Consider the following 19,727-nt stretch of genomic DNA (forward strand, 5'->3'; position numbering starts at 1 on the left):
AATGGTTTTAAGGTCAGTCAATTGGATATTTCAAATGCTTTTTCACATGGTGAGCTACAAGAAGAAATCTATATGAAATTTCCTGCGGGAATGGAGTGTCCTGATCTTAAATCAGTTTGTCTCTTAAGAAAATCTCTTTACGGGTTAAAACAGGCATCCAGACAGTGGTATGCCAGATTAGCTGGGGCAATAACTTACAAAGAATACATAGCTCTCTAAATGACTATTGTTTGTTTTATAAAAGGTCAGGTGAGATGATTTTTATCATAGCAGTATATGTGGATGACATTTTAATTAATGGAAATGATGTTAACGAGACTCAACAAATTCAAGCATTCCTTCACAAAGAGTTCAAAGTTAAAAATTTATGGGAAATCAACTATTTTTTAGGAATAAAAATCCTACGAGAGAAGCATGGTTTCATAATCAGTCAAAGAAAATTTACCTTAAACCTTCTTTATGAGTTTGATTATTTTGGACCTCAAGTGTATTCACCTCTTGACCCGTACACCAAGTTGACTGTAGAAGATGGGCAATCTTTGTCTAATCCTTCTCTTTGTTGGCACCTAGTTAGAAAATTAAACTACTAAATCCACATTAGGCTAGACCACTCTTTTGTTGTGCCGACCTTGCCAGTACGTGCAACATCCCAAAGATTTCCACTTTTCAGCTGCACTTCAAGTTTTGAGGTACCTTAGAACAGATCCGGGTCAAGGAATCTTTTTACCCTCAGATGCCTCTTTTGATCTCCTTGCTTTTTGCGACGCAGATTGGGCCTCCTATCGAGATTCCCAGAGATCCATTAGTGTTTTTTTATTTTTCTTGGTGGTGTTCCCATTTCATGAAAATTTAGGAAGCAAACATCCATCTCTTTATCTTCTGCGGAAGCTGAATACAGGTCAATGCGTCGAGTCACTACTGAAATTACTTGGTTGGTACGTCTACTTGACGATCTATCTGCACCACCAATGTTACTCATACCAGTTCACTCTGAAAGTCAAACAGCCATAAACATCGCCAAAAATCTCATCTTTCATGAAAGGACAAAATATATAGAATTGGATTTGGATTGTCATTTCATGAGGCAACAGTTCACATCTGGTTTGATTACTCTCTTCTCTATCCCATCGAATCATCTGGTTGCCGATCTATTTATTAAAATTTTATCCGGTGGATCACATCGAACTTTATTGAATAAATTGGGGGTTGTTCCTTCACCCTCCAATTTTAGGGTGGATATTAGAGTAAAATTGCTCTCACTCTCAAATGATTTCTCTCTCAGCAACAACACAAAGAAGTGGAAGCTTGGAGTAGACAAAGTAGCAAAAAATGAAATGATTTCAGACAATGGCAAAATAGATATTAAAGGGTCAAACTTGGACTTGTCAGCTGCTTTGTTGGACAGACACAACCCTTGATCAAAGATAAGAAAAACTCAATTTGAACCCTATAATTTAATGATCAAACCAGCATATAGGACAACTGTATAGGGATTTTATTTTATTATTTAACTTCTAGCTAAGATACACATGTATATATACATTGGTTCACAATGGATAAAATTAGCAGAAAGTTTCCCCAATACTTTTCTTCAATCCTTTCAATATATAGGTTCATATACTTTACATGGAAAGAATGCAACACGATGATGTTAAACTCACGACATCAGCTCACCATCAAATACTTACTTCAACATTGGGAAGATGCAAAACTAGTACCATGCATCAAACGAAATATGCCTTGGAATTGATCTCAGAAGCAGAGTTAGCAGGTGCAAAACTAGTGATTACACCAGTAGATACTAACACAAAGTTCACTTCAAGGCAATACGATGAGCTAATGAAATACAAGTATAGTCCTAAAGAAAATCCACTAGCTGATCAGGGTGTATTTCAAAGATTAATAGTGAAATTATTGTACTTGACAGTAACTAGGCCTGATATATCTTTCAGTGTGCAGCCGTTAAGTCAGTAACTAAAATCTCGTAAGGTATCAGTATGGAGGTTGCTCTAAGGATTATGAGCTATGTTAGAAATGACCTACACCAAGATTGCTATTATCAAACAACTACAAGAATGAAATAACTACTTTTGTGATGCAAATTGAGTTGCTTGCCTGAATACTAAAAGATCAATTACTAGATACATGATCAAATTTGGAGAATCACTAGTTTCCTGAAAATCGAGAAAACAAGTTGTGGTCTCAAGAAGCGTTGTTAAGTCTGAGTATAAGAGTGTGGCTTCAACTGTTGCTAAGTTGACTTGGTTAATAGGAGTGTAAGAAATAAGATCAGAAGTTTGACAACCAATAAAAGTTGTCAGTGATAGCAATTCAACACTTCAGATAGCTACAAATCCAGTCTATCATGAGAGGACAAAGCATATAGAAATTGATTGTTACCTTATAAGTGAGAAGATTGGATAGGGTTTGATCACTACTTAGATCACTACTCATTATGTTCCAACTTCTAATTAACCAGCAGATATCTTTACCAAAGGACTCACCAAGGTTTAAATGAGTATTTAAAGTCCAAGCTAGGTGTTTTATATATTTCATCCCATCTAGCTTGAGTGTTAAAGTATAAATCCAATTCAAAAGTCTGTTAATACACTTATGAAACTGTTTAAGACTTCACAGAAGTAGTTAGTACTGTAGCTGACTGATTTTCAGAAGTTATAGATTTAGCAGTCAATGCCTCATTAGTAGAACTATATGTACAGGTGTACACCATCATTGTAAACAAGTAATTCACATTTATTATCTATGAAATAAAATCATACTACTCTTTGATTCTTCTCATTCATTCTTTCTTCTTCCTCCCCTACAATTGCTCTAGTTGTTCTTAACTATTCTACTGCTTTTACCGTGAATTAAAATAATAAAAAAGAATCATATAAATCATCATTAATGTTTGGTTTAGTTATGATACAATCTGAATTAGCTCACGACATTTTACTAGAGGTCAAGCGAGAGAACTCCAAAGGATGCAAGCTTTGTTCATGAAGACCGAGGTACTTGAGCATGTATTGGAGTCAAAGCAATTGCTTGGAGGAAACAAAAGACCAAACTAAGATTGTAATAAAGCCATGCATTCCCCACTGCCCAAATTATGATGGGAAGACAAATTAGCGATGCACATTGGCAAAGAAGGATCAAGCAAAGATGAAGGATAGTTTGTGACCAAATTGGCAATGAAAAGGAGACTTTGGCCATGCACCAAGGCTTTTGGTGAAGGGCAGCCTATCGTTTAGTAGGCTTTCTCTTGTTTTGAGGGTCACTTCAGGACTCATAACTATAAATAGCTTGTCTTTACATTTCTTAGTCAGTTTTTTTATAACTATTGATGAGAAATATTTTTGTTGTGAGTGTTAGTAAACTCTTGTTGAATGTATAGATTAGAACTTTGGTTTTGAGGGTGTGAAAAATATGTAAAGTGAATTTTTTGGTAGAATGAGTATCATAGTTTCTAGTAGAATAATCTAAGTTCTTGTAGAATATCCTACAGTAATGTCATGAAAAAATATCTTGCAGAATTATCTAGATATTCTAGATTAGTGGTAGAAAAAGTTTACTAGTTTTTTCATGTAGAATTATGAAGATTTTCTAGAACCATCCATGAACAATTATAAATAGGGATGGTCTTATCCATTTGTAACCAACCAAAAATAAATCAATTCAAGTAGTCTTCTTCTATACCCAAGTTCTCTTATCCAATATCTTTCTTCTATTTTTATAGCTTCCTCTTCTTAGTTGAATCTTTCGATCTTAGCTAACGATCTTGGGCTAGCAGAAGGTCTAGCAGAAGGTCTCTCCAACTACACCTTTCTTCTGCTATTCTCTACATGATATCAGAGCCATAACCATACATTGACTTCTGAAGTTTATTTCAAGATCGGGTTTGTGATCGATTTAACTTGTTTGTCCTAATGGATTTAAGTGGGCGCATTAATGGACTGGGAATGGAGTTGTTGAATCAGTCCAATTACAAGGTATGAAATACTGGTACGGAATCATACCTTGTGGGGGAGGGTTTTTGGGATGTTGTTAACGGGAGTAACACAAGTCCTCCGAAAGACGAACACGAGAATAGTAGTGCATATAAGAAGTGGAAGCAGATTAATGCGAAGGTGGAGTTCATTTTGAAGAGATCCATATCCTCAAATTTATTTGACCATAGTATAAGGTGTAAATCAGCTCATGATATTTGGAGGAAGCTCGATCAGTTATTCAATAAGAAGAATGAAGCCTGGCTACAAATATTGGAGAATGAATTGGCGAACACTACTCAAGGTAATATTTCTATTGTCGAGTTCTTTTTAAAGATTAAGAACTTATGTTCTGAGATTTCTTTGTTGAATACAGACGGAGCTATCTCTGAAGCACGAATGAGAAGAATTATTATTCGTGGTTTGAAACCAGAATATATTTCCTTTGTGACATCAATTCAGGGATAGGCTTAACAACCATCCCTAAAGGAATTTGAGAATTTGTTGTCGTCACAGGAGTTACTAGCCAAATAATTGGCTGGTGAATTTGTTAAAGAAAAGGAAGAAAATGCTCTTGTAGCTAACAAAAGGAACGATAAAGGAAAAGCAAGAGATATGCCTCACTCTCGATTCGCATGTGGTTTAAGCTCGCCTGGAAAAAAGGAAGAGTTTTTTAACAGTTATAAAAAGTCTCTCAGATGTTATCGGTGTGGTAAAGCAGGACATATAAAAAGATATTATCGAGCCACGGAGAGCAACATGATTCATACTGAAAAGGTTGTTGAAGAAGAAGAAGGCTGGGAAAGATGCTTAGAATCTGAGAGTCGAGCAATAAATGCATTGGCTTCAATAAATTTGGAAAGAGATTGGATCAGATCTAATAAAATTCATAATGTGGAGTAAGAAGGCACTGATAAGAATCAAGAGGTTACTGAAGACGCTCAGACTGGAGACGCGGTAGCTTCTATCGAGGAAATCAAAGAAGCAGATCTTAAAATTGGACATAAGTCTAAACGTGAAAGTGTTGAAGTAGATTCTGAGGAAACAGTTTCTGAAAATCAATATGCCAGTGATGACATTATCGGAGAAAGTATTAAGAGAGATATAATAGAAGTTGAAGTCTCAGGTCAATTATCCATTGTATCAAGGTCAATCATTGGCTCAGAGCAAATATTGGAAGTTGATGAAGAAGCTAAAGATCTAATGAACGATGAAGCCCTAATTTTAAATGGAGAAACATATAATATGATTGAAGAGCTAGAAATGAAATCTAGTGGTAGATCCTATTATGATGCTGAGGCTTCACAAAAAATTGATGATCAGATCGTCATTGAATCAAATGAGGAGGCTGATACAAATGAACTATACTTATGTTATGGAGTTGCTTCAAAAAGAGTAAGTTCTAAAATCTTGAATTCTAGAGCTCCAAATTTTTCCATCACATGTGTGTCTCCAGGTAATGAAGTTGTGGAGGAATTCAGAGAAAGGGGGAGTTCGAGAAGTCAACATCATAAAATACAACAAGGACAAATCGATGTAGGAAAATATTCATCATTGGAAGAAGAAAAAGGAGTTAGAAAAAAAACTGCTAATAGTTTCGCCAAGACATGGTTCAAAGCTTCGTTTAAGTTTTTCTACAACAAGTTTGGGATAACTTTCAAAAAAGCACTTTAAGGGGAGTGTGAAAAATATATAAAGTGAATTTTTTGGTAGAATGAGTATCATAGTTTCTAGTTAAGTTTATAGAATAGTTTAGTGATGGAATAATCTAAGTTCTTGTAGAATGTCCTAGAGTAGTGTCATGAACAAATATCTTGTAGAATTATATATCTAGATATTCTAGATTAGTGGTAGAAAAAGTTTACTAGTTTTTTCATGTAGAATTATCTAGAAGATTTTCTAGAACCATCCATGAACAAGTATAAATAGGGATGGACAAATCAATTCAAGTAGTCTTCTTCTATACCCAAGTTCTCTTATCCAATATCTTCCTTCTATTTTCATAACTTCCTCTTCTTAGTTGAATCTTCTGATCTTAGCTAACGATCTTGGGCTAGCAGAAGGTCTCCCCAACTACACCTTTCTTTTGCTATTCTCTACAGAGGGCGTACGAATTTTCTCTTGGTCAATTGTAAAAGCTTAGGTGTTCGTTGGTAATATAAAGGAAGGTCGTTGGTTTGAATACCTTCGATTGTCCTTTTCTTTATCTTCTATGTCTATCCATTGATTCTCTATCTATTATCCTTATCTTTATAATTTATTTCTATTTTGTGTCATCATTTGTTATTAAATCTTATTTTGAAAAGTGTTTTTGAAAAAGTATTTTGAGATTGCAATTGGTGTTTTGGTTAACTAATTTGAAAGACACTTTTGTCATCAATATTAGAGAAACTACTTGCGTTTCGCCATAATTAAAAAAAAATTTGCTAAAAAGGAAAAAAATACTTTTTTTTAGCTTTTGAACAACCAACTTCGGCTAATATTTAAAAATATTTAAGTTTTTTTTTTTTCATAAAAGCTTGATCAAATAGCTCAAACTCTCGTAAATTAGGACACAGGGAGGAAGTATCAATTATCCAATTGATGCAAGTCAACACCTTGATGGATAAGGCTTCTCTTTAGACACCCTCATAAGACCTTGAAATTTAATGATTCATGAATCCCCATCACCTACTTTTTTTTTCCAAATATACTGAGTTTTTGGACTTCAGGGCCTCACTCCTATTCATTAGTGATTGGGCCTTATGTGCCTATAAACTCTAAATTTGGTAAAGTTCAACACGCCTGACATATGGCAAGAATATCCCAACTTGCTATTGCTGGTACGTTTCAAGCTTAATTTGGCAATTTTAGTGAAAAATAATTAGCAAAGTGTAACCAAGTGCAAAAGATCACTTTCTTCCTAACCATTTCTCCACCATGTAGTAATACCATCAACTTGAAATCCACCACTGTTGAGCTTGCAACTCTTACAACTGCAAATAATAATAATTCAAAAAGTATGTTACTCCCTCTGTCCTAAACTGAGATGACACATTAATTAAAAAAAAATAATTAACAACATTTCTAATTTATCATAGTACCCCTATTAAATGATGTTTATATTTTAATTTGAAGAAAAAGTAATTAGTGCAAAGGATAAAAGATGAAAAAAAAAATTATCTCTTCTTGATTAATGAAAAAAGACAAGTAAAATGAGAAATCAAATTAAGTAATTTGAGATGGAGGGAGTATAATTCAAAGTGGGCGTTCAGAGATCTTGTTGATAACGCTTGTAAGAAGCTTATAATACTAAGTTTTGAGCTTGACTTGAAGAGTTGCTAGTTGACATTTTGAGTTAGGCATCAAACCAGGTGAGCTGAATGACTGTGTATACCTATGTACGTCTTCAATTAAAATCTATGTATCGCATTTATATCATGTATATTTGTCATATTCATGAAAAAAATTGCAATATACACTGATATACACTCACTAAAACAAATCTACTACAACAAATTTTTGGATTTCGAATTAAAGCTCAAATGAATCTTGAATATTAAAAAAAAACAGTTTATGATGCTATATAATATAATGTCGTTAATTAGCAGTTTCAAATGCTTTGTAAATTATAACTTTAATGAATTAGAAACAAGGGGAGGGTATCCAATCTCTCTCGAAAACCTCATGAGAAACTAAGGTATCCAATGGCTCTACAACTACTAAACCTAATCTTTGATTAAAACGCTGCAAATAATTATCAGTAATCGTATATATCTTCAGCATCTCATTACAAAAGCATTGCAGTATTTGATTTTAACAAAAGAAATGTGGCCTGGATTTAAGCAAAATGGAATGAGTTGTTCCTTCCTTTTTTTTTTTTTTTGGGGGTTTTTTGTAAATAAGAAAATGGCATCTGAGAATAGTGTTTGGGTTCTACAACAACAATAATGGACAATGAATTGGTACTAGAAAAGAACCCTCAATGATGTCCTACATGCTTCTAGATATTATTACTTTATCTCACTTCATGAGTACACAAACCTAATAATTCAAGCACGTTAAGATTGACATCATGTCCAAAACCGGCTTCACATACTTGGCAATTATATTGTTAATTAAAGATTTTTTTTAGAAAAAAAAAAAAAACCCAGGCGCATCAGTAGCAATAAGATATAAATGATCGAATCGACTTTGATTAATATGATAGACAGAATGATAATCAGAGGCGGATCCAAGATTCGAAAGTTCCGGGTGTCACCTTATTTTGAACAATAACGTATACTCCGTATGATATTTTAGGATAGTGGAATCAGAGTAAACTATAATTATATATATCTAACAAGTATTAGTATTACATGAAGAGGTCACGGGTTTTATTCTTCATAGCCACACTATGTTGTTTTTTTTAAGAGAAAATAGACAAGTGTTAAAAATCATTCTAAAAATATAGTGCAAAGCGGGTTTCAAACACGCGTTGTTGGGAGTTAAACCAAATAATTTGGACCACTTAAGCCATTGGTCCCTTTGATATTATGGGTGTCAAGCATGATATTTATACATTAACTGATACATATACACATAAATATACAGAGTTTCATCCAAAAAGTGCGGGTGCCGTGCCACCTCATACCTTCTGTATAGATCCACCCCTGATTATATTTAGTTAGAAGCATGCCTTGAAAATTACAAAATAAAGAAAAAAAAAGTGGAAGTAACACAGATAGATAAAAGGAAAAAACTTTTATTGAAGCTAAACATTTGGTACTGAATTTTCTAGAAGAATGTAGCAAAAATATCAAGAGAGCCTTAAAAAGGAAAATTATTTGCCTCTTTCACATGGTGCTGTCAAGAGCAGATTCAAAGTTCTCAATTAGAATGGTGTAAAATGGTATTGACTGCATTCACTACCTTAGTTTTTATGGCAATGCAATCAAATTTTGGAAAGATAAATGCTCCTAAAATTATTTTTCATTGCTTGCTCTGTTTCAAATTAGAATTTTTAGGTTGAGCATCGCTTTTCAGAAAATTATTTATTTTTAGAAAGTAGAATATATTTTTATTAATTTATTCTTAAAAAGTATTTTTCGTTTCTTGGATTATGTAAAACACAATTTATTTTGAAACAAAATGAAAAATAAAAATACCATGTATTTTGAAATGCAAGGAGTAAAAGGTTTCTGTATGCCTTATAAGAAATATTTACACTTAGTCTTAATTTAGATTTTAGATGATACTTTTTATTTCTCATGATTCAAGTATGTGAATTTTGATTACAACTTATAATACTTTTATATAGTTTTGTTTGAACATCCAAATTTATTTTTTTAATTTTGATCAATATTTGTGAAGGTAGGGGCATAAGGCGAGGTATTTTACCTAGTACGGGGCGAGGCGATGGAGCATAAGCCCCACAGATAAAGTAATAAAACTAGAAACAAATAATTTTTAAAAGAGATAAATCACTTAAAAAGTAAAATTACATAAAAATTATAAAAAATAACTAAAAGATGTTCTAAAATTGTTGAGCAAAATAATAATCAAAGCCACGTAATTCAAACTAATGTATAAAGTCAACTTTTCATATACTCATACACTATTATATATCCTCAAAATTACAAGTTTGTTTAAAGAAAAAGGACATAATTAATCCATCCTCACATTTTTGTTACGCAATCAGTATAATTACACATTCAATTACCATTTATTATATTTCAAAAGAGATTAAAAAAGTAAATAACTTAAAAACTAATCACTATGTGACTTGCATAAAAAAAAAAAAAATTAAAAGAAAAAAAGGAACTAGGAAGAAGAAAGTTTGTACCCAACACCTTCTTGAGTATCTACATCGTCGATATTCCACCTACAAATACACTTGAAAGTATGATTTTTAAGTTATTTTTTACTTTTGAATTGAGTATTAAAGTATTTACCAATCATATATTTTAGTATTAAATTTAAATTAGAGATTTAATAGAAAAGAATTATTTTATTTTGTAAAGTTTTCTGGTCTTACGTCTAATTTGCGTCTCATGCTTAAGCGACCGTCCCAACGCTTAGGTAGACGCCTCAAATGTGGGGAGCATTTATCTTTCAATACTTTCACCTCCCTTAAATACCTCAGTGCATTTTTTGCTACACCTCGCTCAGAGATTTGCCTCAGACTACCTTTTAAAATACTGATATTAACTACCTCGTGAAGATAACGATGTTGTTTTTCAAGGAGCCTCAGACTAGGATTGTACACTAATTGGATTTAACTCGAATTTTCAATTTGAATAATAAAATTTGGATTATACACTCCGAATTGATTTACAAAATCAATTTTAAAATATAATGATTTCTCGATTTGGGTATGATTGTGTGTGTTAATTACAATCCAAATTGATTCAAAATATCAAAATTTATATACATGCCTCATAATGAATGTACTTATAAATGAGTTATATGGCTATATATGGCGTAAATACGATAGGTAACTAAGTATATTTCATAACCCAAACCCAAATTTAGACCATTTCAATTTACAGATTAATTGCAGACTGTCCCACTTTGATATTTCTCAGTCTCACACACTTTTTCTTGCACCGTTAAGGTATTAAGAAATTATTTTCTTATTTGATATTTATTGATATAATCCTTGATTCCATTTCTATTTCACCGGCAAAATAAAAAATTGTTAAAATTTCAAAATCAAACAAAAATTGATTTGTAAAATCAAATCAAAATAATAAAATTTAAACCGAATTAAATTTAGAACAAATCGAATTAGAATCAGAATTTCAACAAATAAAAATTTAAAATTTCAATTGGATGATGAACAAAATCAAATCAATTCGTGTACGGACCTACCTTAAACTCTTTCACCTTCCTTTCTCATGATTTTAAATTTGTTGTTCCAAGAGGAAAACCTTATTTTATCTCCACATAATTATCTACTCATCAAACTAAACAAAGGAAGGCTGTATTTTAAAGTTGTCTTTATTGTCCTCTTCCTTTATCTAATTTCCAACCAAGAAGACAAAATTAAGTGAGATTAGGTGGCTCAAAATGTAATATAGTAGTATCTTTTTCGTCTTCCCTTTTCAAACAATGAAACAGATATTTTTGTTCGCTAATCGCCCTCCCTACTTTTCAATATTAGTTAATAAGGTCAAAAATACGTTGGTTCATTAAACTTTTCCAGAAAACACATCCACATTCGAGTTAATAACTCAAATCAATTTCGTAAATAATTATCACATTGAAAATTATTTAAATCTAGTCAGCTAAATGAATATAATTCTGAAAATCTTAAAAATCAATATGAACATTATAAGTGAATTGATATAATTATTTAGGATATTTTAAAATTCCAGAGGGTTAAATATAAAGTAAAGATGTAATACTATGGTTCAAATGTTTTTTTAAATTTGTTTTTTAGAATTTTGGTTTTAAATAAAATTTCATGTTAGCAAATTTTAATAAAAAATAATTAATTAAATAGGTTGAGTGACTTTGTAAGTAAAATATCCATAATTAAGTGACTTTTGAAGTAAAAATCAAAGTTGGGTGACTTTCTGAGATAAGAACCCTAAGTTGAGTGATTTTTGAAGTAAGAAACTGTTGGACGATAAAATTCTCGAGGCTGAAAATAATAAATCCGAGACAAGAAAATATTGCAACAGTCAATTTATTGATTTCAATATGTGAATGTTACAATCTCTATGAATCCTCTGATTCGTCTTTTGAAATATAAATTCAAGGGCTTAAAACTTGATCTTGAATTTGAACTTGATTTATTGATTTGAGGGACTTGATCTTGACTTGTGCTTGAATTCAGGGGTTTTTGAGCTTGTTCTTGAATATTGCGGTCTTGATTTTGAATCTTGATGAACTTGATTTGAATGCTTAAGCTTTTTAGAGAAATTGTGGCGCTTGATCCACGACATTTCTCTTGCTACTTGTTAGAGTTTTGGGGTCCTTTTATGAATTATAAGACCCCTATTTATAGTTGTAGAAAGAAAGAGTCATGATGAAGAGGGACTTTTTTTGTCCAATCAAATTCAAGTGACGTGGCACCTTTTATTGGTTTTGATTTCATTGGGCCTGCTGCATCATTTTGACATGTGACATGGTCCTATTGGCTCCTTCACTTGACTTGACATGCAATGTCATTTGACACGTGGCGCTTATTTGGGTTTCTAGAATATGACAATATCTTAGGATTTAGCAAAGTGGGCTCCTTATTTTGTAGTCCAAATCAATGGGCTAGCCCAATAAAAATTAAACTTTAATTAAATCCATATATGTTTGGACTTAAATAACTAATCCAATTTTATTAATCCACAATATTTATTTGGGACTAATATTATAACGCCCCGAGTCTGTACCCCGAACACTACACGGTGCTCATAATCTCGAAGGATTACAAGTTAACCCATAACAGGTACCTTCTGCATTAACTAAATGATAATACTGTAATATGCGAAAATTAAGCGAAAAACATACCATAAGGTTCAATACTGTAATAACCTGAATACGGTATAACAATACCAAAACCGATACATCTTTCTAAAAATACTTTAGTCTGGAAAGCCTTTGAACTGTTTGAATTGTGGAGTTGATAGGACAAGTCCCCAACTAACTTCGGCTATTGAAATAAAACTGAAATACTGAAATAATAATCATACCCTCAAACTATGAGGACTCATAACTAACTCTGACTGCTGAAAATCTAAACTGCTAAGGATACTCGGGGACTTGTGCGTCTAAACGTATGATATAAGACATCATCGCGCAAAAGAAATTATACGTCAGTACTTTGAATGTACTGGTATGCTAAGTGAGGTAAGTTGAAATGCATGGGTTCATATGCATGAACAAAATTGACTGAATGACATGAACATAACTAAATGAGAGTACATGCATGAATACATAGACTGTAACTGAGATCGTGATAACACTGAATATTGTGTCTGAATACTGATTAACTGGTATCTGAGTATATTGATATTGAATTACTGATAACTGAGTGACTGTATCTGGCAGTCTTGATTCTGTGAAATTATACTGAGTCCCGTACTGAACTGAGTGACTGTGTCTGATAGTCTTGAATTTGGAGAATTGAACTGAGTTCTATACTGAGATTGAATTTGAAACGAGACTGTGGGAGGTAATCATATAACCAGCGTGCCCCTTTCTAAATAGATTGGGGTCCAACCTGTAACTCAGTTGGAAGGGTGTCAGTATCGTGCCACGGGTAAAGACAACTGTGAGTTAACCCTCTCTGACAGGAAGCTCTTTTGTCAACCCTCGCTAGCAGAAAAACTAGAATGAGATATATCAACCCTCATAATATCTGGCAGGAAGATATCTCAACCTACGCTGGCTACCTAATTCTGTAACACAGGGATTGCTACTAAGGGTCAAGCCCTCTGCTGGCAGGAATGCCCCCATACCTGGGTTAACTCGGTGCTGAATCTTACTCCCATCTGAATAGGCACTGAACTAATTTCATAGTTCATACTAGGTTTGACTGAATTGTTACTGCCTAACTGAAGTGAACTGAGTTCACTGAGTTCCGTTGACTGACGGAATACTACTGAATTCGGTTAACTGACTGAATTTACTGAGGTCTGAACTGAATACTGAACTGGATTGGACTGATACTAAGTCTACTAAGTTTTCCTGAGTCTTGTAACTGACTGAGAGTACTACTGGTCATGACATGACAGAGATTATTCTGTAACTCACACTGGCTCTAGGTAAACAACTGAATTGTCGGGTATTAAATACCCACAGGACTCAATAGCATGAAAAATAAAGCATCACATGATCTTGCATAGCATAAAAATACACACTTGTCCATAATGTATCTATAGAGACATTTTATCAAACACTTGCATGGTACAACTTGCACATAAGCTAGCATAACATAATTTCTTTCCCTTACTAGTTCATATGAACAATTCATCAAGCACTTGGTGAGCATAATATATGCACTTAATAAGTGAGCATCATGATTCACTTTCAATTTCACAATTTCAAGGAGTTTAACATGGATTCATACGAATCTACACACATAATAATCAATTCCACATGAAACGTGTAATAAATCATGAAATGGAAATCTAATTCAATTAATAATCATGAATACACTTTAATTCCAATCATGGAAATCATAAATTCCGACTACTTGAAGTTTAAAAGAGTTTCTTGGACTCCAAGGATGGAAGGAACTCTTGGATGAACACTTCACATACCTTAGTTAGCGAATTCTTGAAGAATAATGGTAGAAACCTTGAGTCTTGGATCTTGAATGTGATAAAATAGGGTTTGTTCTTGATAAATTCTAAGGAGAATGAGTATATTTTTGCCTCTTGGATGGCTTAATGATATGTTTTGGAGGCTGAAATACGTGGGAAAAGATCCAATTACCCCCAAAGACGTGGCTTTTTAATGACTGAAAATTGAACCATCGACGCAAAGGCCGACGCACCGCGTCGTTGAAAATTGCCACTGGGAGCCAAGAAAAAATATTGATCGACGCGCCGCATCGAAATCGCATCGATACACTGTTTTGAATTTTCAAATGTGGTCTAAATGAGGTTCGAAAAATATGAAACTCGTTCGAAAACACCTACTGACATTCCTGATCATGAATCAACCTAAAGATTGATATTTTAAGGTCACAAGAGTCGTAAAATAGATTTGTCAACTTACGAAGGCCAAAATAATACTAAGTCTGAATACTTAGCTGAAATTTTTCTAAGTCTGGGACCCCCTAGCAAGCTTAAAAGCCTGAGTTAAGCTTAGGACTTTGCGGGGTCTTACAAATATATTTTGAATTTAATATAATCCAAATTTTGTACGGATTTAAATTTAATAAAATTGCATCCCCCACAAATGCCCCCTACTTCAAGACTTGTCGAGACATTTAATATTTTGGAGACTAGCCTTGAAGTATGATTATTTAAACATGTTTCCTTCGTGCTTCAACGATTTTCATACATATAAATACCTTATTCAAAAAATTTAAAGCCGAACCATATTGATATTGCATTTCAAAACTCTCTTATTTTTTCCACGAACCTCTACACTTAAGACCCGTTGGTGAGGCATGATATGCAATATCAAACAGATTTTGGAAGACTTTTTTATCTCCTTACTTAACCAGAAATAAAACTCTTTCAATTTGAACTTAGATTGGAGAAGGAAACAACCTCCAATTTGAATTTGTATGGGAAAAGGAAATCAACCTCCAATTTGAATTTGTATGGGAGAAGAAAATCAACCTCCAATTTAAATTTGTATGAGGAAAGAAAATAACCTCAAATTTAAATTTGTATGAGAGAAGAAAACAACATCTAATTTGAATTTGTATGGGAGAAGGAAATAACCTCAAATTTAAATTTGTATGGGAGAAGAAAATCAACCTCCAATTTGAATTTGTATAGAAGAAGAAAATAACCTCCAATTTGAATTTGTATGATAGAAGGAAACAACCTCCAATTTGAATTTGTATGGGAGAAGGAAACGATCTCCAATTTGAATTTGGAGATGGAAGCTATTCCAATCTGAATTTATATTGGAGAAGGGAACATCCATCCTACAACTCTATAAAAGGAGGTAGTTTCCCCACTTTTTCAGTATCAATTTTGGGGTTTTCAAGCCATCAACAATATTGAGGTAATTTCTTTCCCTCCTTCTTTTCTCTTATTTTCGTCATTTTTTTCAGCACAGCATGTTCGTGGTAGAAAATTCATATCTTATTATAGGAATATCGAAATCATGAACTGTTTGATATTCCAGAAACTAGACTTCGAGATCTATAACATATCAAAAATTCAGCTTTAAATTCCATCAATATAATTCTTGATAATTTTTGAATTTAGCCCTGAATTTTATCATGCTGAAAATTTTAAATTTGGGCATCTTTACTAAAACTTTCATATCTTAAAGCAGGAATGACAAAATTGCAAGCCGCTTGATTCTTGTGAAACTAGACACAAAGATCTACAGCGTATATGAAATTCATAATTTAATACTTTCGAAATTATTTTAGGTGTCTTCCCGAAATCAGCATTGAGTTTTGATGCATCAGCAATTTCAGATTTACGCGACATCACCAAAAAGTTATATCCTAATGTGAGAATATCAAAATTATGATCCGCTTAATTTTATAGATCCCCAAAACATGCATATATAACATATCCAAGATTTAAATTTTAACACTTCTTGAATTATTCTAGGTGATTTTTTGAAGTTGATCTTATATGCTATCCGGCAGAGGATTTTGGATTTGCATTGCCTCACTAAATAATTTATATCTTGATGTAGAAACGTCACTATCAAAGGGTGTTCTGATTGTTGCAAATCATATTTTGAGGGTTTCATCCTTATCAAGATCGCAATGCTCTGACAGGTAACATCTTTTCTATTTGTGTTTTTACTTTCTTTCTTGTTTCCCCTTTTTTTGTTTTTGTTTTTGGAGAATTGAAACAGATAGAAACATGCAACAATTGGCCGGCTTAAGGTGTGAAATTTTAACTTCGCCTCCGTCACATTAAGACCGAAAGACTTTGCTTGAAGATGGTGAACACCGGCTTAAGGTGCGAGAGTTTAACTTAGCCTCTGTCACCTTAAGATCGAAAGATTTTACTTGAAGACGGAATGGTTTTCTTTAAGTATGGGCCCTATCACCGGTGCATTTATGCGATGATTTTCTCTAAGCATGGACCCTTTATTGATGCATTTATGAGATGATATTCTCTAAATATGAGCTCTTTTACCAATGCATTTATGCAATGGTATTCTTTAAGTATGGACCCTTTCATCGGTGCACTTATGCAAATGTATTCTTTAAGTATGGGCCCTTTCACCAATGCACTTATGCAATGATATTCTTTAAGTATGAGCCCTTTTCAATGGTCATCTTAAGGTGCAAAAGGTTAAATTTTGTCTGCCTTAGTCATGAAAATTTTGATATCCTTTTAAGGATAAACCCGTTAGAGGCCAGCTTAAAGTGCAAAGGGACAAATCTTGTCCACCTTAAGACATGAAAATTTTGATATTCTTTTAAGGATAAACCCGTTAGAGGTCAGCTTAAGGTGCAATGGAACGAATCTTGTGCACCGTAAGGCATGAAAATTTCGATATCCTTTTAAGGATAAACCCGTTAGAGGTCAGCTTAAGGTGCAATGGGACAAATCTTGTCCACCTTAAGGTAGGAAAATTTCGATATCCTTTTAAGGATAAATCCGTGAGAGGCCAACTTAAGGTGCAAAGGGACAAATCTTATCCAACTTAAGATATGGAAATTTCAATATTCTTGTAAGGATAAACCCGTGAGATGTCAGCTTAAGGTGCAAAGGGACACATTTTATCCACCTTAAGGCATGAAAATTTTGAGATCCTTTTAGTTGTAGGCTTGGAGAACTTTAGCATTCCAAATCCCATTGAAGGAACTCTTTTTTTTTTCGACGGGGTACCTCCATTGAGTCACAAATATTTGGAGTTAGTCCAAAATTTAATTAGAATAGTTTCATACTTGGCGTTCATATGACGGATACTGTAGCAACATATTTTTTTGGCACTCATGCAACTGAACTCATAATGAAATTCCAAGCACCTACGTACCTCAATGAAGAGGATCAAGTCACAACATAATTCTGGGGTGAGTGTTTTTTTTTTCGTCCTAACTTTTGCCCAGGTCGCCTCTTTCGAGGTTTTCAACCTAGCAGACATTTTTTTTCAGTCGTACATAGTTTATACTTTTGTGGGCCAGGAATGAACATGCAGTTTATACTCGTGCCTTAAGGAGTGTCATCTTCCTTCAAGGATAGTACTTCTTCAAGAAATTGGCGTTGATAAAACTGATTTTTAATCCATCTGCATCGACAAGCTTATAAGCACCATTTGAATATACCTCTTGTATGACATATGGTCCATCCCACTTCGGAGTAAATTTACCCCCAAACTTACGAGAAGTAATAATAGGCCTTTTTACGGCAAGGATTTGATCTCCAACTTGGAAGCACCTTAGGCGAACCCTTTTATTGAAAGAACGAGATAGTCAGGCCTGATAACATTCAAGATTTTGTTGAACCTCCAGCCTCTTCTCATCAAGAGCTTCTAACTCCGCAAGACGCAACTTAGCATCATATAGACGCCACGTAAGCTAATAAAAGAATTGAAATGACACTTAACAACTTAAGAACAAATATTAATTCAAAATCTTAGAAACAACTATAATCAAAAAATATAATGAAGGACAAATATGACCTTTTTTGGAAACACAAGGATAAATGTGATGCTTTTTTCTATACTAAAGTTGACAAGTTGAAGTGACGAATAGAGAGTATTTATACAATCCTTTCAATCGACCTTCTCATAATATTAAATAATAAATTATTATGTATATTAAAAATTACAAAGGCTAAAAAAATTAATATTTAAATATAAATAAAATAAACTTAAACATTAGATTTCTCCATGAAGAAGTATATCATAGAGTGCAATCAAGCGTGAGGGCATATTGAAAATTACAAGTAATAGACTTAAAAAAAAGGCATTGCTTATAAATAAATAAAATAAAATAAAATCTTTAATTATACTGGTATATTAATCGGTATATCATAGACCGCAATCGAACATGAGGATTACTGCAAATTAGGATATATGATTAAAAAAGATAATAATTAATTCTTTTTAAAAAAGGCCAAACAACACTTCAAATATTGTAATACTACTTACTACAATATATTATAGTCCACGTAAATTTTAGGATGATCAAAATGACTTTTGAATAAACAATGATGATCTAAGCTCTGTAAAATAGCTAAAAAGGGTAATAATTAAACAAGTGAAAAAATGAATGGGTAAACAATACTTCAAACATTATAATACTACTTATTATAAGACATTATTGTCCACATAAATTGATTAGATTGATCAAAAGAGATTTTGAATGAGTAATGACACTGCAAACCATAACATTGATATAAGGATGTTATCAAAGCATAACACTGTTACAAGGAAATGGTACGTATTGACATTGTTCGTCCAGAAACCTTTTCTATCACACTAATCAATTTATGAGATTATAATATGTTAATAAGTAGTATTACAATGTTTGAAGTGATGTTTATCTATTTTATTTATTTATTTATTCAATTATTATCCTTTTAATCACTTACCGAGCTTAGATCATTCGTGCTCATTTAAAAGTCCTCTTGATCAACCTAATTAATTTATGTAAATTATTATATGTTGTAATAAGTAGTACTACAATATTTATAATAAATTCTTCTTTAAAATCGACTTTAATTATATCATTATAATAAAAATATGTTCAGCATAATTCCCCGACTGAAGTTCGAAATGGACAAGGACTTACCCTGCCAATAGACAACATTAGTGTATGTATAGTAACAGTGTCCCAAGTTTGTGAAGGGAACGGCTAAGCTTCTCTAATTTGGATAAGGTTTGGTGGCGGCCAAGGAGGTGCACTTTTTTTAAAATGTCAATAGAGTTAGCTACAAAAATCTTAACACATGAAAACTCATAAAGAAAAAAAAAAAAGAGAGAGAGAGAAAAAGTAGTTGCAATGTGCACCACTAAATTAAAAATCTTGAAAGATATTTTATACGATTCTTGTGTCCCAAAAGAAGCCGAATTTCGGTCTACCTGGACCATGTCTATAGTTTAGATACAAATGAATTTCTATCCTTATCAAAGTATTAGAAGAGAATGATTCGTGTTAGTATGGATCTAATATTA

Source organism: Capsicum annuum, chromosome 3 (genome assembly GCF_002878395.1).
Source record: "Capsicum annuum cultivar UCD-10X-F1 chromosome 3, UCD10Xv1.1, whole genome shotgun sequence".
Lineage (NCBI taxonomy): Eukaryota > Viridiplantae > Streptophyta > Magnoliopsida > Solanales > Solanaceae > Capsicum > Capsicum annuum.